The sequence below is a fragment of the Panulirus ornatus genome, chromosome 17 (genome assembly GCF_036320965.1).
Source record: "Panulirus ornatus isolate Po-2019 chromosome 17, ASM3632096v1, whole genome shotgun sequence".
In the NCBI taxonomy this organism is placed as follows: Eukaryota; Metazoa; Arthropoda; class Malacostraca; order Decapoda; family Palinuridae; genus Panulirus; species Panulirus ornatus.
The window spans coordinates 54,758,883-54,784,543 of NC_092240.1; the positions used below are offsets into that span (position 1 = coordinate 54,758,883).

At 48.8% G+C, this 25,661-nt stretch overlaps 1 protein-coding gene across 10 annotated transcripts in view; it reads left to right on the top strand.

The window, feature by feature from the left end:
* pins (G-protein-signaling modulator pins) overlaps positions 1–25,661 on the top strand; it is a 281,528-nt gene that overhangs the window by 182,714 nt on the left and 73,153 nt on the right. For 6 of the 10 annotated variants that reach the window (XM_071672591.1, XM_071672592.1, XM_071672590.1 and 3 more), the window contains one exon: positions 19,716–19,755. The exons of the other annotated variants lie outside the window; for them this stretch is intronic. The gene's annotated coding sequence lies outside the window, so the exon portion shown is untranslated. The remainder of the gene's footprint in view (positions 1–19,715; positions 19,756–25,661) is intronic. 10 annotated transcript variants of the gene reach the window in all.

Genomic DNA, 25,661 nt, shown 5'->3' on the forward strand with positions numbered 1-25,661 from the left:
TAATCTCTGCTATTATTCTTGTTTCATGCCAATTTAAGTCATGCGAACGCTTGGGGAAGGAACTGTGTGAATGGGGCCATTCATGTATGAGGGTTGAAGACACATGCGGGAGATGTAAGGAACTGTTGTGTCAGATCAACTTTGCAGTGTGTCACTGTTTACACAGACCACCGCGCCAACGTGGCCTCGCGGTAAACGTTGCAGCAATGATCTCTGGTAACGTTGTCCAGATGACGTCATCATGGTGGTCAACGTGTGGAGGGTTATGACTGGCAGCGAACAATAGTCCATTTGATCAAGAGGCGGAAAATTGGAATGTGAGCCCCTGAGCAAATGCTTATTATAGGGAAAACTAATATAAATGTGGTGGGTTGAGTGTGCGTTTGTTAAGAACACGGGAGTGTTGTTTTTTGACCTGTTGTAGATTGAGTTGTATTGAACGTGAACCCAGACTCATCTGGAAATGGCTCCCGAGACATGGCGTCCTCTGCTCCGTGCCATTATACGTAATTTACGAAGAGGGAAGAGGGAGCGGTGGAGGCGTGTTAATTAGAATGGTATACTGGCGAGGCTCTCATGTTCCCTCATGATTGAGAGCTCATAACTGCAAGAACATGCAAGACCTCGAACACAACACAGTGTCCACATCAGGGAATGTCGGGCAGCATAATTGCCCGAGAAATTACCGCACAGACAGCTTGTTTAGCTGTTAGGAAATTGTATTGTTTGAAGCAAAATGGACGGGAGACGTGGCCGGGTCTGGCGGTAATGGAAGTGGTCTGGGCTGAGCTCCACGTGATGAGGCTGTGTGTGTGTATGTGTGTGCTAAGTTTTGTGTATGTGATTACGGTTTTTCTCTTAAAGTTGAAGGTTCCAGTCAAGGACAAAAGTCCACGTCAAGTCCGGGCCTTAATGGTAATATAGAGAGGATTATGAAAGGAGATGAAAGACAAGGGAAAGTATTTTCCAAATTTTGGAGGAAGTGAAAAAAAAAACTGTCTTCCAGAATGTGTCAGGTTGTAGATGTTGGGGAAGACATGATGAGAAGGTTGTGAGTGCCAAACCCTCGAGGTGTAGGGAAGGAAGAACTGACCACACAAATGTTTCATTTTCGCCTCTAGTATATCGGGAACCTACATCTACTGGCTTGACACCTTTAAAAGGAATATTATCACAACTCTGGTCACAGGAGGTTATGATATTTGATACAACTCTTGTCATTGAATTGATTCAGTCCAACTTGCTTTGACACACGCCTTGGTCAACAGTTTACAAAACTAATCGAGTCTAAACCAGAGATACTTTATGTTCAGAAAGCTTATCGTTTATATTTCTCTAAACCTTCACCGCTCACAGAAAACTTCCCGCTAAAGAAGATCACCAAATTCCCCAGTGTATTCATCCCAGCCCCAGATACACATCAGTTATCCCCTGGCCTGATCCTCCCACTGGCAGGGTCTGAAGCTTCAAGAAGGTTAGGTCCGAGGATGTACAGGCGTCTGTGGTCAACATATACCACAACTGTGACGCTGTGCACAGTAGCAGGTCAACACGCCAATTGTCGGTGCAAATGTTTAAATAAAGATGTCAGTCAGGACAAACTGGCAGTTAAGTGATCCATCGTATGTATGACAGTGTGATGCGCACGCATGCGCGTTAACTCCGACCACCACCGCCGCCGCTCATTGCAACGGAACTTGTTATCACCTGTTAGCACTCTTTTGAACAGCACAACAGAGCTCTCGGTAACGGCGTCTCCGTTGACCACCGGGGGATAAGGCCCCATCCTGGGAGCAACGTAACATCTTTATAACCCGTCGTGTGCTTTTAAAACTGTCTCACTTCTGTTACATCACGTAAAAGCGAGTTTTTTTAACGTCGAATAAGATTTTTATCTTTGTATAGAAGACTAGACCATGCCCTTCCTTGACTGTCAGAGCTCACTGGACGTTTAAATAAAGGCCATATAAACACATACGCCAACATACACGTGGGTCTTGTATGATAAGCCACTTGCCTCACTCAGCTCTAGTGGTTCAGTCAGCACTCTGCTCTGTGCTGTGATGTTTATAATGATTCTTTTTGATATCGAGAGGAATGGGAGCCATCCAGCTGAAATGAGGAATATTTTCATATAAACTCAGGGGGTTAACGAGGAGGTCCGAAGTGAGTGGAAAAGAAGAAATGGAATCTTTCCCAGTGGCAAGGTTCCGGGCAAGAATGGTCGCAGTGTGGTGTGCCTCAGGGTGGAGGAGGAGGCAGCCGCTCCTCCCACCCAGCCGGTGGGAGGAGCGGCGTCGTAGCACAACGCATGAGGAAGATGTAGTAGCGTCAAGTGATGCACCTCCTCACTCCTCACGGTCCACAGCCGGGCAGGACACTACTTAAAGAGAGCGCCTCTCTCTCTCTCTCTCTCTCTCTCTCTCTCTCTCTCTCTCTCTCTCTCTCTCTCTCTCTCTCTCTCTCTCTCTCTGTCCTCCGCTCACACAAACACGCGTATCGGAAATCAATTTTCCTTCATCCAACTTGCAGAAAAGCCATTGAGAATATGCTTCTGCCGTCTGCCTCAGAGCCAGACTCCAGTCTTGCATATTCTCATTAAAGAAAAATAAAACTCTGGCGTTCAACATTCTTTTAAGATTATTTTTTTTTTTTTTTACCACGTTGGCATTATTGACGAGGTGAGGGAGCGCACTCGTCCTTATGACATCATACTAGTGGGGAAAAAAACCAGGACACTGATAGTGTGAAAGAAAAAAAGATAAGGAATAGAATTGTGACAGATCTTGTGTGGAGAGCAGATGATTATGTGCGGGTATCAGGGAAAGCCTTCACGGGTCTTCCTCCCTCCCTCCCCCCGCAGCCCAGGACAGTGTCCAGGCTGCTGGGGCTGGGTCACTGCTGGTGTCACCAGCCTAGGTCACTGCTGGTGTCACTGACGGTGACGGAGTAGGTGGAGAGCAACACGTGGCCATGTAGTATAAGACTTCCATACCCCTGTAGCAGTGTGAGACACAGGCAGACACGAGCGTACGGACAGAAGTTGTGGGCCAAGTATATGTACATGTCTGGCCAAGTTATCCCGCCTGCAGAGAAGTAATTAATATTCTTGATGCAGTGGGTTTACTGAGGATCATTAACAGCATCATTTAATTACGTATGACTTGAGGTCATTTTGATGTACTTGTATATACAGGCAGAGTCTTGGGGGGGCAATAGATACCCCGAAAGGAAATGATATTATTATAATACACTGTGACATGATTTGACCTTAAGTGCCCGTTTTCGACCATGTGTTTTTTAATTCAAATATACATTGAGCTCGTGTGATGCTTGGGTTATTCACTGTATGTACTTTTATTGATTGTTTTACATTCGGGATGAATGTAAGCTTCGCCCAAAAGGCAATTAACCCTTTAATGGTCAGTAATTGATTTGCGACCTTGAAGCTTATTTCCCGAATGCTAATTAGGAAAGTTTAATTGGGTGGTTGAGAGGCAGTAAGCCGTCAGTGTCATCATTAGGCTGTAACTAAGACTGACTGACTCTCTCTCTCTCTCTCTCTCTCTCTCTCTCTCTCTCTCTCTCTCTCTCTCTCTCTCTCTCTCTCTCTCTCTCTCTCTGTTTATGTTTAATTCTCTTAATTCAGTTACCATCTCTTGTTTCCTTCCTCTGGACCTTCTTTTTTACGTCTGTGTCCATACTTAGGTGTGGTGAACCAAACCTGGGAAGCGTATTTGAGTCGTGGCCATACGTGACGTATGACCACCTGGCCAGGTACGTCCTCACCCACGTACTGGGAGGTTATCCCGATGATTGCCAGGTGACAGCTTGGTCTGCTGTACTGTTCTCTAGTGTGGGGCTCTGGTGATAGATGAGGGGCGGTGTCGTCTCCATAGCCCTTCTCACGCATACAGTCCTCAAGCTTGGTGCCTGCTGTGTGTGTGTGTGGTGTGTGTGTGTGTGTGTGTTACGTATTTGTAATGACCTATTTATACATTACGTGGAGGGAGTTTGACAATCGTGGGTCCCCATTTCTTGTGTGCGTTGGGCATCTTTGATAGGTGTGAGTTGTGGTGTGTGTGGTGAGTGATGGCTGCCGGTGGTGTGGTGGTGTGTGTGTGTGTGTGATGTGTGTGTGTGGTAGTGGCATGTGGTTGATGGTTCAGGCGGCACAAGACAGTAACAACCTGAGGTAGGCCGGTAGCACCCGGCGTGAGCAGCGTCACCATGACAACCACAGGGGCCTCCTGCAGCTATCCTGGCCACTGTGGGTGGGTCGCCAGCCTCCCTCCCTCCTTCTCATGTGGTATATGTTAATGATGTACACCCTGTACACCGTGGCCTCCTGCAACCACGAGGCTGCGCTGCAATCTGTGACAGGGAAGTGAGGGATTCCTTCCCAGCGAGAAGCACGTCGATACAGAATGTACTCATTATTATTTTTCTCTTAAGGATGATGCCGCCTCGCCCAAGGTGACTTGACCTTGACGTGTGGGGTAACTCCATGTACACACACACACACACACACACACACACACACACACACACACACACACACACACACACACACACACACGTAGACAGATTGATAGATAGATACATATATTATGTAGTTTGCGTGAGTGTGAGTCAGACGTTGGACTGCCTCGGCGTACGTAAAAGCATATATGTATCAACATTGATGCATGTTTATCTTCTCTCACGTATCATTGAGTGATTCTGGTGCTCATAACTAACACTTGACACGAACACAGATCAGAGGTGCGTGTGTCGTACCCTGATGGTACCAGTGTGTCGTACCCTGATGGTACCAGTGTGTCGTACCCTGATGGTACCAGTGTGTCGTACCCTGATGGTACCAGTGTGTCGTACCCTGATGGTACCAGTGTGTCGTACCCTGATGGTACCAGTGTGTCGTACCCTGATGGTACCAGTGTGTCGTACCCTGATGGTACAAGTGTGTCGTACCCTGATGGTACCAGTGTGTCGTACCCTGATGGTACAAGTGTGTCGTACCCTGATGGTACCAGAATGAATTATTGGAAAATTAACGTCAAAAAGAAAACGAAAGAGAAACAAGCATTCGTCAGATCTTTATATGAAACATTGAAAATGGATCCATTTTAACCCGGGACTAAAACGTTGTACGTCGCTACTAGACGCACTCACCGTTCATCATCATACGGCGGGAATCTGAGGAGTTGATCCGGGATAATGACCCTTCGTGCCCCAGTTATTCATATGACGCACCTTTACCTTGTGTGGAGGATTACTGTGTACACACGCTCGCCCACCTCTGTCGCTACAACCGGGAATTACAACCCTCTACCCCGCTCCATCCCCTGGAAGCGACCAGACTTTCTGTTGTACTACATTACTTACACAACTGTGGCTGTGTGTGTGTGTGTGTGTGAGAGAGAGAGAGAGAGAGGGGGGGGGTACATTCAGGGATTAGTTCGTCTGGATGGTTGTAGGGCGTGACCTGGTATGGTTGTAGGGCGTGACCTGGTATGGTTGTAGGGCGTGACCTGGTATGGTTGTGGGGCGTGACGTGGTATGGTTGTAGGGCGTGACCTGGTATGGTTGTGGGGCGTGACCTGGTATGGTTGTAGGGCGTGACCTGGTATGATTGTAGGGCGTGACCTGGTATGATTGTAGGGCGTGACCTGGTATTGTTGTAGGGCGTGACCTGGTATGGTTGTGGGGCGTGACGTGGTATGGTTGTAGGGCGTGACCTGGTATGGTGGTAGGGCGTGACCTGGTATGGGAAGCCATCGTATCTTCCCCCGTACTGAAGATGGTCCATGTTATCACCCGTCACCCTCCCCTCCTCACACTAGCGACGACGCTCCTCGCTGTCTGCCGGCTATGGCAGGAGCCCCCATCACCCTGGTGTCTCCCCTGCAGGAGCCCACATCACCCTGGTGTCTCCCCTGCAGGAGCCCCATCACCCTGGTGTCTCCCCTGCAGGAGCCCCCATCACCCTGGTGTCTCCCCTGCAGGAGCCCCCATCACCCCGGTGTCTCCCCTGCAGGAGCCCCATCACCCTGGTGTCTCCCCTGCAGGAGTCCACATCACCCTGGTGTCTCCCCTGCGTATGTACAGACATTCTGGCATGACACTTCCCGTCCCTTACCTTCAGTCAGGAGGGCTCGTCTCCCTCCCGTCCCGTACACCCGCCTCTTGTACTACAACGAGGGTGCCACACGGCCAGAGGGGGTTCAGTAAGGTGTGAGGTTCAGTTTGATGTGGTGCAGCAGTGGTTGGTGGCGGGGACCTTATATAGTCCCGGTGAGACAGATTTTCAGCACCTTCATCTCCCAAGCCAGATGGTCTTCTTTTCATAACTGTTTGTTGGAAGAATAAGGTATTTCCCGACGTCCGCATCTGTTGATGTGTCTGTGAGATATTGGTGTCCGGTTCGTATAGCGAGAGGAGACCGGTTCGAACCCAGGAGAGAGAGAGAGAGAGAGAGAGAGAGAGAGAGAGAGAGAGAGAGAGAGAGAGAGAGAGAGAGAGAGAGAGAGCTGGAGGGGAAGGAACGAAACTGGGTTGTCTTTATTGCGTGTGCAAACGTGGCTGGCAGCAGGGATCCGCTGGTATGACGATCAGTGTGGCTGGTCAGTGTTGGAGGGACGACAACACCTGGTGGCTTTCGTGTCAGCTCGTGGCCTCGGGTGTGGGGCCGGGGGTGACTCTGTACTGAGCCTACGTAAGCCTGGAGACCAGAGCCCCACACCGGGAGAACACTAACTGAAGCAGGAGGTCTACTGCTGGAGGATGCTAGGGTGACCTCCATGCACACTGACCGGGAAGAAGGTTCCACAGGAACATGTGTTCTCATTGTGCCTTCGGTCAGAACCAGAATGCTTTTCTCAGGTGTGGTCACCGCACTTGTAGAAACACGGAGAGTTAAAGGAGAAGGTCCTGAGGAAGGGACAGCATTAGAATCGAAATTAAGAGGTCATAAGTCACACGAAAAAGGTTAGAGACCATAAATGTGTCCAACAAGAAAGAGAGAAGAGTAAAAGAGTGACCTGATCACAAGCCTTCACATTCCTGAATCAGTTTGATGACGTAGACAGTGGCCATCTCGTGGTAAGATGCAAGCATTGACCAACCAGAGAACAACATGAAGTCAAACAAGAAACTTCTGACGAAAGATTTGAATTGCTTTTATGGTGTATGAGTCGGAGAGGAAGAAAGTCAACTTAGTGGAAAGCATTCACAAGTTTGAGTGATGATAGTTGAGAAAGTTCAAGAGATGGGGGCCACACGAGTGTAGGACCTCCCCCTCCCCGTGCAGTACAAATATGTAATTACTGTGATAACATGCAAATTATTCAGCATTGCCACCATTACACAGTGATATCATGCTAATTAGATTATTGGAGTGATGGCATGATATCATATTTGGCCTCCGGCTAAATACCGACCGTCTCGACTGACAGGATCTTGCTGGCTCCATGCGAGGCGAGTTGAGGTCACGTGTATGATGGTAGGTTAGCGGTAGATATGGAGAGAATCTTACGATAGGCTGTACACACGGGTCCACACCGTGCGTTACACACGGGTCCACACCTTGCATTACACACGGGTCCACACCGTGCATTACACACGGGTCCACACCTTGCATTACACACGGGTCCACACCGTGCATTACACACGGGTCCACACCGTGCATTACACACGGGTCCACACCGTGCATTTCACACGGGTCCACACCGTGCATTACACACGGGTCCACACCTGCATTTCACACGGGTCCACACCGTGCATTACACACGGGTCCACACCGTGCATTTCACCTTGTGGAGCACCACATGTCATGGCCTTTGACCCCGAAGATCAAAGGTCACCCCCCCCATGCCACACCCCAGCCCTCCAACGCCGGTTAACATGTGTTGTGGTCATATTGTTGGAGTGTTGGGGATTGTTGCCTGTGGAGGTGGAGGAGGTTACTGTGCTCCTGTAAGGAGTTGTGTGGTGTCTTGGATTACGCCAACAGTGGTAGTTATCAGTTAATGCTATCAGGTGTTGACAGATGTATGTTGTTATCAGGTACAGTCACTCCATGCATTGATAGAGGTGAATGTGTCAAGATTAACAAATAAGTCACGTACACCGGGAATGACTTTGAGTTATGACTTGATTGTTGTAGTGAAGATAAAGTTATGAAAATCTATGTATCTTCTTTCTTTTATCATGTAGATTTTTTTTTCTTTTTTAGGGGGATACATTTCCCCGTTATTGCGTTTTGATACAGTAGCGGAATTGAAGGCTGGACGGTAAGTTTTAAAGATGGGTATAAGGTGTCACAAGTACAGAAATTTGTGTTTGGACTGCCATAGTTGATCTGTTGAGCTGAAGTTAAATGGTAAATGTTGAGCTGTGAGTCTGGCCTTGTGGTCGAGCATGTACGTGTATTGGCCACTGTGTACAGACTTAAGCCGAGACTTACAGGAGACGAGCCAGGTCATTTGTAGACTCGGGAATGTAAGTTTGCAAGTGTATGCATCGTCAGCTGGCTCAGCTGGCGGTGAGTGGCTGGAGACGCTACATTCAGCAGTTTATGTAGACCGCCCGAAGTGTTGGTGTGGTCATGTAAACCACTGTAGTGATGACACAGTTGATTATATTTTGATGTGGAATATTAGAATTAACATAATGTTCGTCGTCTGATACAGACGAATAGCTTTATTGACTCGTTTTATTGATAAAGCTTTATTGAATAACTCTTGATTGATTTTTGGCTCTAACGAAGCATTAATGACAATAATAAAGCTAGATTAATTATCGTTCTGATATAGTTTTTAATGATTATCATTCTAGTAGGTCTTTAATTATTGTATTTCTGATAAAGCTTTCACGATTATCTTACTAAAGCTTTATTGATTTTCGCGTTTTAGTAAAAGGATATTAATGCTCTTGCTGTCAACTTTATTTTCTATGCAGATATACGTGTAAGAATTTGTGCATGAGATTCCACTGGTGTTTAGTTTCAGTGGTCATTTTCTATTGCTGGTTAGTTTCAGTGGTCATTTTCTATTGCTGGTTAGTTTCAGTGGTCATTTTCTATTGCTGGTTAGTTTCAGTGGTCATTTTCTATTGCTGGTTAGTTTCAGTGGTCATTTTCTATTGCTGGTTAGTTCCAGGGGTCATTTTCTATTGCTGGTTAGTTTCATTGGTGATTTTCTATTGCTGGTTAGTTCCAGGGGTCATTTTCTATTGCTGGTTAGTTTCATTGGTGATTTTCTATTGCTGGTTAGTTCCAGTGGTCATTTTCTATTGCTGGACATTGGTATTTCTATGCTTATCCGTGGATTTAGAAAGGCGAAATTGCCTGGAAAGCCAAGACTGGCATGAGACCCCGTGGATTTACGGAGAAGAACTGCCACTTGGTGGAGGATGAGACTGAGACAGAGAATTACTTTTAGAATTGGTATTCTTACTTGGCTGAGGCTCACCAGAAGCCTTTTACTTTTTGAATTAACGTCGGAAACCTTTTCCCCGGTGTAAATGGCCGAATCCTGCAGTGGAAAACCTTAAGAGGAGGAACGCTTTTAGCCAGCCAAGACCCGTGAGATGTGGCGCGAATTCTTGGATTATAATAGCGTCGTACTAGCTGCTGGGTGCTAGGACATTGTACTGGGTGCTAGGACATTGTGCTAGCTGCTGGGTGCTAGGACATTGTACTAGCTGTGGGTGCTAGGACATTGTGCTATCTGCTGGGTACTAGGACATTTTACTAGCTGTGGGTGCTAGGACATTGTACTATCTGTGGGTACTAGGACATTGTACTAGCTGCGGGGTACTAGCACATTGTACTAGCTGCTGGGTACTAGGACATTATACTAGCTGTGGGTGCTAGGACCTTGTACTAGCTGCTGGGTACTAGCACATTGTACTAGCTCCTGGGTGCTAGGACCTTGTACTAGCTTCTGGGTACTAGGATTATACTAGCCACCTAAACAGGGCTACCTATTTGAACAGGGTTACTAGAGGAATAAGCTATTCAAACAGGGGCACTGGAACGTTTTATTATCATTACAAGTATAGATACGTTAGTTCAACGTCAACATCGGGACAGTAGCAGACACTCCTCCCTCGACACTTGACACATTAGGAGGCTGTGCCGTCGCCAGCATCAGGAACACCACAGCGTGAGGATCAGTTTAGTGTGCCCGGCGTTGTGGGCAAAACTGCAGAAGAATGGATGGTTATGCGGGCAGCCAGCCATCTGCATCGCGCCGCCCTCCGCCACCACCACTACCCCAGCCCAGCCAGCGATGGTCTCAAATACGAACTGACTGCGACCATAATAGTTGTATTCCGTTGAAATGAAGTCGGTATTCTTAGCTTGGGTTAACGTTAAGGTTATAGCGAATGTCTTTCAAGCTTTTTTTTTATGATTAAGAAAAAATAATTCTCTTGGCTGAACACGTTCTTAAGCTCAGCTTTAAGTAAGGAGTTTGTGGGTCGTAAGACTCAACCCCCGTAGCTGGTCAGGTCAGCAGCGAGTAGAGTACCCTCCGCCGTGTGGGTGATTGTTATGCCGGGGTTTATGTTTACGGCAGTTGAGGAGGGTGGCTTGTGAACCCGGGGGGGTAATAAAAGCTTGGAGGTTGGAATTACCGGGTTGTTCACACGGAAGAGGACCCGCACAGGAAACTGTGTGAGATTATCCTGAAAATATTCAGCCGAAGTGTTGGGTACCTTCCATGCAGTACACTCTGAGAACGCTGGGGTTATGAAGTGCGAGTGGGCTGACCGTGTACACCCAGCACAGAAGCCATCAGTACACCAGTGAACGAAAACTCTCACAGTGATCACCAGTCAACTTTAAGAGGCTGGTATGCACTCAGATTGTTTCGTCCAAATGTCATATTATGTCACTTCGAAAGTGTGAAGATCGTTTTTGTGCTCTGTGCACACACACACACACACACACACACACACACACACACACACACACACACACACACACAAGGAAGAAGATACACATACATACCATATTCCTCCTCCTGCCTTAGCGAGGTAGCGTCAGGAACAAACGAACAGTGGCTCCATCTACAGTCTGCTGAAACCACGACACACCATCTGCAGGCTGTCCGTTGGCTTACCTTCACTACTTTATGTATTCTGTTTCAGCCCCCCATATAGCATATTCATCCATTTCATTCTATTCTATGCACGCCACTCACCTTCCTGAATATTCAGGCCTCCTTCGCTCCAATCTTCCCATCTCCTTCACGATCTGTCCCTCTCCCATGCTCCTTTCAATTCCTGCTCGTAGATCCTCTTACTCAGTATTTCTTCGCTCCTTACGTGTGTCCGAACCATTTCAGCACACTCTGATCACCCCTTGATCATACTGTAGTCAGTACCACATTCTCTCTCTCTCTCTCTCTCTCTCTCTCTCTCTCTCTCTCTCTCTCTCTCTCTCTCTCTCTCTCTCTCTCTCTCCCCTTCCGTCCGTGATCAACCCGCCTCATTAAACATTTCACACAACAATATTTCGTTTGCAAAACGTCCAACCTTTTCCTAATTTTTTTCTCCGTCCAGGGCAGAGCTACAGTATATTTTCCTGAAAAACACAAGCTGAGAAGTGGAGTTCCAGAGTCGTATTGTATATATCATTTGAGGAATGTTGTGTGATAGAAATTTCAAGAAACGAGGCCTAACTTGTGTAGAACTTTTCTAGTCGTGCTGAAGAAAAAGATGATGATTGCACATACGTAAACACGGATACATGAATTGATAAAGAAATAAACCGAGACAAACACGGTCCCTCTGTACGAGGTAACTAGTCTTTAGAGGCCTGGGAGCAGCATTATTCCCGAGGTGATGGGCTCTCATCATCAAAGCCAAGCGGAGGTTGCGTCCGACCATCAAAGTCCAGCTATTATGGTAGACCTTCCCTTGATCATCTGCCTCCACCACAGGGGATCGGAGCCGCTTACCACAGGGGATCGGAGCCGCTTACCACAGGGGATCGGAGCCGCTTAAGTCTCCCGTGCATATCCGACCGTGTTCCTCGAGGAGCGTCCGCCAGGCTGCACTATACGCTACTGGGAAGGAGAGGGAGGGAGCCCGCCCGCCGCCCCCCACACCACCACCACCACGCCGCCTGCAGTAATGTGATCAGTGAGTAGGGAAGGTGGTGAGGTGGTTGGGTACGCGGACGCCATCCATTCATCGCCCTGGCTAACGTGAGGCTGAAATGAAAAGGCAGTTTCAGTCCCGTGTTCTCTGAAAACATCGTGTATTCATGATCGTTTGGCTGGTTTACGTAGCAAACGTGTCAACATTGTAGAGGGATGAATGGCATCACGTATGAACTGTGTAGCCCACAAACTGACCCGCTTCCGTCTCTGAACTGTTCACTTTGTGGCTGGCCAGGCACCAGGCCCCACATACGAGCGTTTCCATTTTCATAAGCGAGTCCTGGACGAGAGCCGCCACCAGCCAGGCGGGCAGCCAGGGTTCTGGAGGAGGGAGGTGCTTGTGGATATGCAAGGATGCACACACCGCCCGGGCCGCCATGCCGGGTACCGTCCTGCCTGCGAGTGAGTTCCGTATCTCTGTAACTCTCGTATTGTTTCTCTCATCACCTTTGAAACTTACCGTCGACAGTTGCTCACACCTTGACTTCATGATAGTTGAGGATGAATGAAAAAGAATGAAAATCAGATATAACAAAGAATGTAGTAGGCAACACAGGCGTGCTGGAGCCGGGCTGGCCTATCGCTAGTGTGGTGTGTGAGGTGACGTTAATCGACGGTGTATCTTAAACGTGTCACGATTCTCATGAAGACCATATACATGGTATATATGGTCATTAAGACCGTATACATAGTGTATACAGTGTATACGGTCTTTTAGACCATATACATAGTGTATATGGTAATTAAGACCGTATACATAGTGTACCTGGTCATTAAGACCGTATACATAGTGTATATGGTCATTAAGACCATATACATAGTGTATATGGTCATTAAGACCATATACATAGTGTATATAAAGTTGTTCGACCCATTCTTGTCTTTCGAGGAAATGTTGACGTTATAATACGTGTAAAAACTTGTTATGATCAGGTCTGGCCTTAGCCTTCTCGCTACCATGGTGTATAGATTTATGACCTCTTACCTTTCCCATAACAGCTATTGGTGACCATGCCATGGTGCCAACCTCCCCTGACCCCACCTCACCCCCCCACCGTTCGCCCTCCAAGCACAGAAGAGCGGCGCTTCGTAAATCATCCCCTCGTATTACATTTAGCAGCAGGGAAATTGGATGCGTGTGTTTACTGGGCAATGTTACATGACAGATGTGGTCTGGGGGAGCCACACACACACTCGTGCTCATAACCAACTGTTGTGGTGCTGGGTTCGTCTCGGTGACCGTGTCTGTATCGTGCGTGCCCCACGCTCCACCATTCTCAAAGGAGGGTCTAGTGTCCTGCCTTAGGAAGCCTTGCCCTGCCACCGTGCCTGACGCCCTGTGTCATGACTCTCCCTCAGGCCAGCTCCGTCATGACGGCCTCCCGTCCACCATGTTCCTCATTTACGTCACACAGCTTAACAGAGTCGCTGATGCAGTTTATTTCCATTTATATTTCTTTTGTGTGACATTTTCCACTTATCGATATTATAGTTTCACCTCACGGAGGTAATTAAATAGGTTTGGTGTATCTTGCAGTTGTATACGTTCACTCTGGCGTTGCTCTGATTCCCTCATTACGGCCGCCTGCATAGTTTGATATGCAGAGCCTCATCGTATGTGTCATTAATCTGTTCCAGAAAGAGAGGAGATCCCAGGTCTGATCCCTGGGGCAAGCCGCCGCTTCTGACGTCAGACCACCGTCTTTACCAGTTAAACCGTCAGTTACCAGTCACTGTTCAGTCACTGGCCAGTCAGCCAGTTCTCTAGCCTCCAACGTACTTAAGCGACAGTATCATGTGTTAGATTTTGTAAGTAATCTTTGATGTGTTATATTGTCAAACTCTTTTTGATATAAATAGTCAATACGAGCTAGTTTGCCGGTGTCGTACATGCTGCGTTGTAAACACACCAGCGATTGTGCAGCGAACGATGTTACGAGTCGTTGGTTGAGATGTTGATGACCGTCTGGATGAAGTACGGTAATCTTCTGTCGAATGATGGAAGTACGGTAGTCTTCTGTCGAATGATGGAAGTACGGTAGTCTTCTGTCGAATGACGGAAGTACGGTAGTCTGCTGTCGAATGATGGAAGTACGGTAGTCTTGTGTCGAATGACGGAAGTACGGTAGTCTTCTGTCGAATGATGGAAGTACGGTAGTCTTCTGTCGAATGACGGAAGTACGGTAGTCTTCTGTCGAATGATGGTTTCCACAAGTTGGGCAACGAGGGGCGTCAAGGTGATGATTGGACTCTGTAGACATGACTTGATTTGTAGATGGTCGAACTTGATAAAGCATTGTGAGATGCGATGATAGATTCCCCACTGGTTCTCATGTGTGAGAGATATAGAGGTGGGGTAATATATGTAGTACAGGTGGCAGTCAAGTGTTGTGCCCATGTGTCTGGTGGACGAGGCAAGACATTGCCACGGGGTGTGGACGTAAAGCAGTTGAGTCATTTTTAATAATAACATCTGAACAGTTTATGTCCACCGTTCACGCCAGGTCCGCTCACATTACGTAGTGACAAATGGAGGTAGTGGATCGCTGATACAGATGTTCCAGCGAGACTTGGCGCTTCGGACAGTGTTGGTGGCTCTGGCCGTGCGTTCGTCCGCAGGTGTTAGCTAGTGGGTCGTGGCTTCAGCTTGCCACTAGCGTAACTTAACCAGACCCTTTACAATATGGTAATTATTGAAGCCACAACCATAATGACACTAGCTCCCCAGGTTAGAGTATAGATCTTACCCTCTGAACACGTGTTCTTCATCTTGTTCTTCATGGCCGGTAGAATTCCCTGATGTGTAGGCACACGAGCGTCGCCACTGCCACATGTGACTGTGTCGCACTGCATAAAACACTGGCAGTGCCTGCCCCCGGGGTGAATTATGTAGTCACTGCAAAGTTTTGGATGTGTGATGTGTTCACGACCACTGGGGAAGGTAGGGTGAGGGTGATAACCACAAGGGGAGGTAGGATGAGGGTGATGACCACAGGGGAAGGTAGGGTGAGGGTGATGACCACAGGGGGAGGTAGGATGAGGGTGATGACTACAGGGGGAGGTAGGGTGAGGGTGATGACTACAGGGGGAGGTAGGATGAGGGTGATGACCACAGGGGAAGGTAGGGTGAGGGTGATGACCACAGGGGGAGGTAGGATGAGGGTGATGACCACTGGGGGAGGTAGGATGAGGGTGATGACCACAGGGGGAGGTAGGGTGAGGTGATGACCACTGGGGGGGTAGGATGAGGGTGATGACCACAGGGGAGGTAGGGTGAGGTGATGACCACTGGGGAGTAGGATGAGGTGATGACCACAGGGGGAGGTAGGATGAGGGTGATGACCACTGGGGAGGTAGGATGAGGGTGATGACCACAGGGGGAGGTAGGGTGAGGGTGATGACCACAGGGGGAGGTAGGATGAGGGTGATGACCACAGGGGGAGGTAGGATGAGGGTGATGACCACAGGGGGAGGTAGGGTGAGGGTGATGACCACAGGGGAGGTAGGATGAGGGTGATGACCACAGGGGGAGGTAGGATGAGGGTGATGACCACTGGGGAAGGTAGGATGAGGGTGATGACCACAGGGGAGGTAGGGTGAGGTGATGACCACTGGGGAAGGTAGGATGAGGGTGATGACCACAGGGGGAGGTAGGATGAGGGTGATGACCACTGGGGAAGGTAGGATGAGGGTGATGACCACAGGGGGAGGTAGGGTGAGGGTGATGACCACTGGGGAAGGTAGGATGAGGGTGATGACCACAGGGGAAGGTAGGATGAGGGTGATGACCACAGGGGGAGGTAGGGTGAGGGTGATGACCACAGGGGGAGGTAGGATGAGGGTGATGACCACAGGGGGAGGTAGGATGAGGGTGATGACCACAGGGGAAGGTAGGATGAGGGTGATGACCACAGGGGAAGGTAGGATGAGGGTGATGACCACAGGGGGAGGTAGGATGAGGGTGATGACCACAGGGGAAGGTAGGATGAGGGTGATGACCACAGGGGGAGGTAGGATGAGGGTGATGACCACAGGGGAAGGTAGGATGAGGGTGATGACCACAGGGGAGGTAGGATGAGGGTGATGACCACAGGGGAAGGTAGGATGAGGGTGATGACCACAGGGGAGGTAGGATGAGGGTGATGACCACTGGGGAAGGTAGGATGAGGGTGATGACCACAGGGGAGGTAGGTGAGGGTGATGACCACAGGGGAGGTAGGATGAGGGTGATGACCACTGGGGAAGGTAGGATGAGGGTGATGACCACTGGGGGAGGTAGGATGAGGGTGATGACCACAGGGGGAGGTAGGATGAGGGTGATGACCACAGGGGGAGGTAGGATGAGGGTGATGACCACTGGGGAAGGTAGGATGAGGGTGATGACCACAGGGGGAGGTAGGATGAGGGTGATGACCACAGGGGGAGGTAGGATGAGGGTGATGACCACGTCACTGGTGGCTGGTGAAATATCGTGGTGTAAGATAGCCTTGGGTGAGGCCATTATGGCCGGGGGAGGACCGGAGCAGGTTATTGACACGCCGCTGATGAAGGTAAATGGATGTGCTCGGCCGCCTCTCCCACAGTTGACACCCATGGTAATTACCACCCAGATGGACACCTATAAATACCGTCTGTGGTGGTGGTGGTGGTGGTGGTGGTGGGTGAGGCGGTGGTGGCGGACGGTGGTGTGGCAGGGGCAGTGTGTGTGTGTGCGTGCGTGCGTGAGGGCGGGCCTGGCTCGTCGCTCTCCTGGCCACCTCACTCGGCCATGTGGACAGGTTAGTTTCGGGGGGACTTGCTGGACCAGACATCTGGGCCACTGCTGGCCCCTCTCTCAGGTCTACTGTGGGGTATCGGTGGCGGACGGTGGTGTGGCAGGGGCAGTGTGTGTGTGTGCGTGCGTGCGTGAGGGCGGGCCTGGCTCGTCGCTCTCCTGGCCACCTCACTCGGCCATGTGGACAGGTTAGTTTCGGGGGGACTTGCTGGACCAGACATCTGGGCCACTGCTGGCCCCTCTCTCAGGTCTACTGTGGGGTATCGGTGGGCCACCTCAGTGGCCAGTCGTCTGGGCCACAGCTGGCCAGTCGTCTAGGCCACAGCTGGCCAGGCTTGGTCAGCTGTAGAGACCCGGTCTACACCAGGGCACAGGGGGGGTGGCCTCCCTGCGCCAGCCTGCTACGGTTTACAGTATACTGTGTCGAGCAGGTTGTGAGTATGACCTGTGGTAACCCCACACCTACAGTGACCCCACGACCCTCTACCCGCACCTACAGTGACCCCACGACCCTCTACCCACACCTACAGTGACCCCACGACCCTCTACCCACACCTACAGTGACCCCACGACCCTCTGTCCACACCTACAGTGACCCTGCCACCCTCTATCCACACCTACAGTGACCCTGCCACAATCCATCCGAACCTGCAGTGACTCCACGATCCTCCACCCACACATACAGTGACCCCACGACCCTCCACCCGCACCTACAGTGACCCCACGACCCTCCACCCGCACCTACAGTGACCCCGCCACCCTTCACCCGCACTTACAGTGACCCCACGACCCTCCACCCACACCTACAGTGACCCTGTCACCCTCCACCCGCACCTACAGTGACCCTGCCACCCTCCACCCACACCTACAGTGACCCTGCCGTCCTCCGCCCGCACCAACAGTGACCGCCACACTCCACCCACACCTGCAGTGACCCTGCCACCCTCAACCCGCACCTACAGTGACCCCACCACCCTCCACCCGCACCTACAGTGACCCCGCCACACTCCACCCACACCTACAGTGACCCCGCCACCCTCCACCCGCACCTACAGTGACCCCGCCACACTCCACCCACACCTACAGTGACCCCACCACCCTCCACCCACACCTACAGTGACCCCGCCACCCTCCACCCGCACCTACAGTGACCCTGCCACCCTCCACCCGCACCTACAGTGACCCCACCACCCGCACCTACAGTGACCCTGCCACCCTCCACCCGCACCTACAGTGACCCCACCACCCTCCACCCACACCTACAGTGACCCCGCCACCCTCCACCCGCACCTACAGTGACCCCGCCACCCTCCACCCGCACCTACAGTGACCCCGCCACCCTCCACCCGCACCTACAGTGACCCTGCCACCCTCCACCCGCACCTACAGTGACCCCACGACCCTCCACCCGCACCCACAGTGACCCCGCCACCCTCCACCCGTACCTACAGTGACCCCGCCACCCTCCACCCACACCTACAGTGACCCTGCCACCCAGCAGCCACTGGTGACATGCTATATATTGGACCTGTCACACGGCAGGAGACCTGGGAAGGTGGAATTCAGTTCGAAGGTTTTCTGTGAGGGCCTCCCTCCTCCAACATCGATAGAGGTGATTATCACCAACGACAGCGTATGGTCTTCGCCATACAAGGCGTGAGAATCTTTCCGAGTCACTTGGATGAATATAATGATACACATGTGGTCTGTCAACTTGGTAGCTATGTTAGGAATGGTCAGGGCGCGCCCGTGGACCATACCTAGTGATGGTCTTCTTGGGGGGGTCTTCTCTTCTATAGTCCAGGCTGGGCCCAGACTGGTGGATATGGTCTCTGGATCGACCAAGCTGTTGGAAGACGCCCTCAGGCCTACATAACCCCCTCCCCCCCGAGCCTGGCTGGTCTGATACATTTTGTAGTCTCTCTCTCTCTCTCTCTCTCTCTCTCTCTCTCTCTCTCTCTCTCTCTCTCTCTCTCTCTCTCTCTCTCTCTCTCTCTCTAAGATTGCAAATTGTATCGTATGTTTCATTGACACTTAAGATAGCAGGCTGGACCTGATATCTTCTTCATACCGGCCACACATACACCAGTGTATGTCAGGCCTCATAATCAACGTACATTGTCTACCTTCTTATCATGTTCGTTTTCTTCCGAGCAATTTTTTTTTTTTTTTTTTTAATGTTTCAAGTTCAGTCTGGCCTTCACTATCCCTGGGTCACGGGAGTAGATTAAGGTGTTGTGTACTTGACCCAGTGCTGTGCATCTCACATGACCTCACCTCCAGCTCACGTGGGTTTTGCTTTTTAGTATAAGTCTCCCGCGTACGTCCGTGAGAAGATATTTTGATACAAATAAAAGTTTGGAGATCAAGTAAGACAACAAATGCTTTATAGGGAGGTTCTAGCCATGAGTTGCGTGGAGGAATGTGTAGTGGGAAGTGTGGTGTGGTGTGTGGTGATGACAGCGGCTGGCCAACTCGAACTTCGTGTATTGACCGGGTCCAACACCCTGTCATTATGTGTTTAAATGCTCCTATTTTAAATGTTCTTGTTAACTGTCTTATTTTGAATGTTCTTGTTAACTGTCTTATTTTAAATGTTCTTCTTAACTGTCTTATTTTAAATGTTTTTAACTGTGTATTTTAAATGTTCTTTTTAACTGTGTATTTTAAATGTTCTTTTTGACTGTGGTGGTCATATGTCTTTTAATTCGCATGTGTTGTTTTTTAAGTCAAATTGCAGCTGGTGCTTAACGTGTTTTCTCTGGCCACAGGTACGTGTTGACGGTACCCGCCCCCTACCGGCACGCCACTGTAAGTACGCCCTCTGTCTCTGTAGCCTCAAACACACCAGCTCAGTAGACGCTAATGCATTTTCTTTTTAGAGAGAAAATCTGTAGAGGTTAGGCATGTTTAGGATATGTGTAAAGGCATATTTGAAACATTTGATGGTTATGAAGAGATAACATTATTATTATTATTATTACTATTATTATTATTATTATTATTATTATTATTATTGTTGTTATCAGTAACAGTAATATTAGTAGTAGCTGTAGTGGTAATTGCAGTGGTAGTAGTGATGTCAGTGGTAATAGTAGTATATATAGTGGTAGTAGTAGTAGTAGTAATAGTAGTTGTAGTAGCAGTGGTCACGATTTGGTATTTTCAAGACGATTGTAGAGGAAGTCCTTAACCACAGTGTAGCCGTGTGGTGGGACCAACCACAGTGTAGCGTGTGTGGTGGGACCAACCACAGTGTAGCCGTGTGGTGGACAACACAGTGTAGCCGTGTGGTGGGACCAACCACAGTGTAGCCGTGTGGTGGGACCAACCACAGTGTAGCCTGTGGTGGGACCAACCACAGTGTAGCCGTGTGGTGGGACCAACCACAGTGTAGCCGTGTGGTGGGACCAACCACAGTGTAGCCGTGTGGTGGGACCAACCACAGTGTAGCCGTGTGGTGGGACCAACCACAGTGTAGCCGTGTGGTGGGACCAACCACAGTGTAGCCATGTGGTGGGACCAAACCACAGTGTAGCACTGTGGTTGTCATTCTCTGTTGCGCCACCAGGGGGGGTCAGTGAGTCAGGTTGACGTGGGATGTAACGTGAGTGCTTTCATTAACTTCTCTCTGGGGATCCACAGAGTCATTAGAAAGAAAATAGGAAGAGGAAAGATTTTTGAAGAAAATGAAAGTGTTGCGAGTTTTCATTAATTTGGCGTGGTTGGCCTGGTCTCTTGACGTGGCCACCTCGACACTTGACGTGGATGACTGTGGCACTTGGCGTGGATGATTGTGGCACTTGGCGTGGATGATTGTGGCACTTGGCGTGGATGATTGTGGCACTTGGCGTGGATGATTGTGGCACTTGGCGTGGATGACTGTGGCACTTGGCGTGGATGACTGTGGAACTTGGCGTGGATGACTGTGACACTTGGCGTGGATGACTGTGGAACTTGGCGTGGATGACTGTGGAACTTGGCGTGGATGACTGTGACACTTGGCGTGGATGACTGCGACACTTGCCGTGGATGACTGTGACACCTGGCGTGGATGACTGTGGCACTTGGCGTGGATGACTGCGACACTTGGCGTGGATGACCTTGTGATCCTAGTAACGCATTATACCAGTAGACAGATAAAGACTAACCCTGATTAATTTTGTCAATAAAGATCCTCTTTTTTTCTAAAATTGAAATGAATTTTGAGAAATACCAAAATATTTATTGAGATTGGAATGGCTATATTTTTGAGATTCATAAGATAAATGGTGGTAACGCAATCTTCGTTTTGTCACAGTGGTTATTAAATGCTACTCGATTATCTCATTATATGTCTCTCTGATTTCAATAAATTGTCACCGGAAAGATTTGATATCTTAGTGTGTGTACCAGACTGATTGTGAATAAAGTAAGGTTGTACTGACTGAATTGTGAATAAAGTAAGGTTGTACTACAGTTCTGTTATTACATTTATGTCAGTGGTTAGCTGTACAGTGAACAGTCAGACTTGAATCTCACTTTACAAGCCACAAGGAAGTGTGTTGTGAACTGAGCAACATGTTAGGAGGGTCGGATGGTTCTGAAGGTTGAGGGAAATTTTGGTACAGATCACCTGCTGGTTCATTGACTGTGTCCTCACCAGTGAGGTTACTGTTTATGAAGCAATCTTGAGTTTGATGAATGAAAGCTTTCTCAATATGGCTGGACTGTGTGGTGTCCTCACCTGGAAAATGAGAAATATTACTGTTACTAAAAAAGAATTATGAAAGGATTAAGGTCATATTAGGATGCAGATGAATATAATGGAGATATATTAAGGTCAGATTGTGATGTCGATAAATACAATGGAGAAATATTAAGATCAAATTGTGATGTAGACAGATATAATGGAGAAATATTAAGGTTAAATTGTAATGTAGATATACATAATAGAGAAATATCTTTCTGAAAATTGACGGAACTCTTTCTAATATTAACTTGATATAAATTATATGGAATACGTCACCTACCGTGGTAATACGAAAGGTCACGATTAAAATAAACATATTGCTACATTGGGAACGTTCATATTGTCTTTATATTTAACTGTTTTAATTGTTTGTTGTTGTACTTTAGTGTTTGTAGACAGATATTGTTTATTTCCAGCTAGGATTGTTTGCATCAGTCCCTAGAAAAGTGGAATTTCCAGACCGTCACAGCCCCACAGCCTGGCTGGTCTGGTGCACTTTGTAGGTACTTGTCCAGTGCACACTTGAACGTCTCTACCGTGCATCCCAGGCTGTTTCTGATGGTAGATAGCGAGGTGTTGAAGAGTCTTAGGACCAGGATGTTAAGGTGTTCCCTCTTTTTATGTGCCTATCGCACCTCTGGTTTTCAGAAGTAGTATTTCAGAGAGTCATCCACGCCTGTCGTGCCAGTAAGATGTTATTTCCGAATATAACTTGGGAACCATTCCTTCTGGGATTTTCCAGGTATTGGTAATGATACACCCCTCCCGTCTGCTCTCCAGGAAGTATAGTCTCAGTGAATTCAGTCGTTACCAGTAATTTAGTTCCTTTACCACAGTCATATAAGCTGTGAAAGATCTCTGAACACTTTCTAAATCCGCAATATCGCCAGCCTTTATAGGGTGATGTTAGAACGCAACAATTCGTGGTAGAATTAGTAGCTTGATTTTTCTTCACTTGTCTTGAAGGTCCGCAGGATCCAGCCTGCCGTCCTTCTGCATGAGACAACCGTTGTTTTCTTGTTTTCGCTAAAGGTTAGGTCGTTTGACATTATTACTCAAAGGTATTTCACGTTATTCATCTGGTTTATGGTAGCGTCTGTGTCTGTTCGGTATTCTGCGTCGCTTTTGATTTGTTTCTTTTCCCCATCCCAGGAGGAGTGGAAACTTGTCATTGAAAACCCTGCTGGGCTCAGTTTCCCAGTTAAGAGTTCGTTTATGTCTTGTTTTGGAAGTCTTGTGGCATCTTTTGATAATGTGATTTTCATTCTTATATGTATATCGTCTGAAAAGGATGATAAGGATTTTTGACTCGTGTTTGCGTGAATGTCAGATATAAGAGTGAAGAACAGATGGGGTGCAAGTACATTTCCTTGGGGGACTGAGCTTTTTACTACAGAGGCAATGAGTTGGCATGATTTACAACTACGTGTTGTGATCTGTTAGTTACAAAGTTGTACATCCATCTCACAGTTTTCCAAATTATTCCCATCTTCCGCGTTTTATAACCCAAGACATCATGGTCATATTTGTCAAATGCTTTTGCAAAACTTGTGTACATCACGTCGGCATTTCCTTTGTTTTCCAAAACTTCAACCATCATCCTATGACAATGGTGAAGGAGCTGAGTGAGGCAGGATGTTCCCGGCCAGATACCATGCCGTCCTGGGTTAAGTACTACAATGTTTACTTCCATACCCTCACTCACCTGGCCTCTCACGACTCTTTCCAAGATCTTCATTATGCCTGATATCAGTGCTGTCGGTCAATAGTCCTTTTTGGAATGCTTTGCTTCCACTTTCGTGGAGTGTGACGATGTGGGTCAGTTTCAGACTCTTGGGAACGATGCCAGAATCGACACTTTTTCTGCCGTGGATATGTAGTGGACATACTAGAGGTGTCTCGCATTTCTTTTTGCGAGTTTCATGAGTCCGGGCTTGGTGCTGAGTGCATGGGCATGCTCTCAGTGGCCCACTCGACATCTTGTCTTGATATGGTGATACCTGCTGTGTGTACACTTGGGGCATTACTGTTCAGGATGAAGTGTGTTGGGTCTTATGTTTTCTACTGTTGGTTGTGGTTCGCTGTGTGGCGATTCATATGGCCTTTTTGGAACCTCACACATCTCTTGGCAGTCGTCGGTAAATATAGCTTCTGGTTTGAGCGGCCCAATCGAGTTTGTGGTTCTGGATTTGTTGTGCATACGAGTAAAAGTATTTTGGATTATTTCTTAATGAGTTTTTGTTTTTTCAACATCTTCTTCGTCCTGCTTTTCATATGACATTTTTGGTTTATTGTCCACGTCTGACAGGTCTCCTCCCCCTTGCTGGGTGAACTGTGGCCTCTTTAGAGGAACTGCAATTCCTCTTCGCCTCCTGTAAAGTGGTCGTCTTCCTTGTTCTAACCTACACCTTCTGTGCTGTCCTCTCGCTGGTGTGTGTGTGTGTTGCATGTATGGAGGACTGTAGTGGTCATGTCCTTCACACATTCCTCCTCTCTTGTGGTACTCAGCAGCCGGGTTTACCATTGTGTTGCACACATCTCACAGATTTATCTGTGAGTAAGGAGGTGTTTCATGCAGGAACAGAGGCATGATAGAGGAAGTAAATAGTAAACAGTTTATCTGTTTACTATTACAACTGAAATTACGGAACACATCTCCACTGTTTAGCGTGTTCTGACCAGCCAGGCGGTTTAGCATCCAAGCTTGTTTTTACATCAGTCAGGTTGTGAACAGAGTATAGGGTGTTTGAGTTGGTAATATCACATGCTAGGTCCACCTTACTTGTGATGATCAAGTACGAGATGTTATTTCCACTCGTTGGTTTTGTTAATTGTTGAATGAGGGAGAAATTTTTATGCTGAATGATTCCTATTTTTTTTTTTTTGCAGCTGTTCGTCCGACGTGCTCACTGTCTCAGTGTTTTCAGCTGACGATGTAATCTCGCGTCTGTTGAAGTCACAACTTTTTACAAGTGGTTACAACTGTGTGGTGGCGACGTTAGGAGCCCCTTTGGTATTAGGGTGGGTGCTGACGGTGGTGGTGTTGTGAGAAGGGTGGGTGGTGATGGCTGACGGGGGAGTGTGAGGGCCACACAGCAGGAGGGTGAGGGATCAGTCGTGAGGGCGGGCCAGTGTGCCAGCCTACGTGACTAGGTCAGAGGAGCCGTGTGAGCGGAGTCGTGTCATCGCCGCACACCCCAGGCTTATAACCCCAGCACCACCTGTCCCACATACTGTGTTATACACCCCGCGCAGCATGGTTAAACTCCCTCCTCATCATGTGCCCGACTCGCCCTTATCCGCTCCTGGCGTGGTATCCCTCATGTCACATTTATCTTATCATTGGAGCTCAAAGCAACCCCAGGGGCACCATTTTCTTGGTGTGCGTAGTGTTGGTTAGTCGAGCGGCGGGGAAGTGGCCCGTGCCGTGCCCTCCCACTGTATCTGCCGCACTGACAAATGCGGTCGTCACGCGGGTGTCGCGTTCACGAGGAATCAAGCGCCGGTGTGACGAGTGTGATGCGGAAGTGACGAATGGTCGAGGGTTCGTCACCCGCTGGAGGGATCCACTTGGTCCAGGACTGACCACCGGAACTCTGCCCTCGTTCGCCAGGGATGGTACGGTCTCAAGGTTACAGTTGAACGAAAAGCTCTGTTACCTTTCAAATCTTTAGCGTGGTGAATGTGACTTACGCTCCTCTCCGTGGCAGTGCTGTGGCTCTCCTGGTGCTCCTCCGTTGGCATCGCAATGCCCCGTGCACGTCGGGCTAGGTACAGGCGGGCGCGGAAGACCTGGTCCAGCTCGAGCGAGGAGAGTGCGTGTAGCGAGTTGGATCGTCAGCCATCACTCGTCCGGGAAGAGCGAGGATGGCGCAGTCTGCCGGGCACTCCTGAAATGTCCAAGGACCCGTCCCTCTTGAAGATGGCCCTCAACAAGGCCGTCAGCATCGAGGAGTGGATTCAGGGGATCCCGACCACCACCACG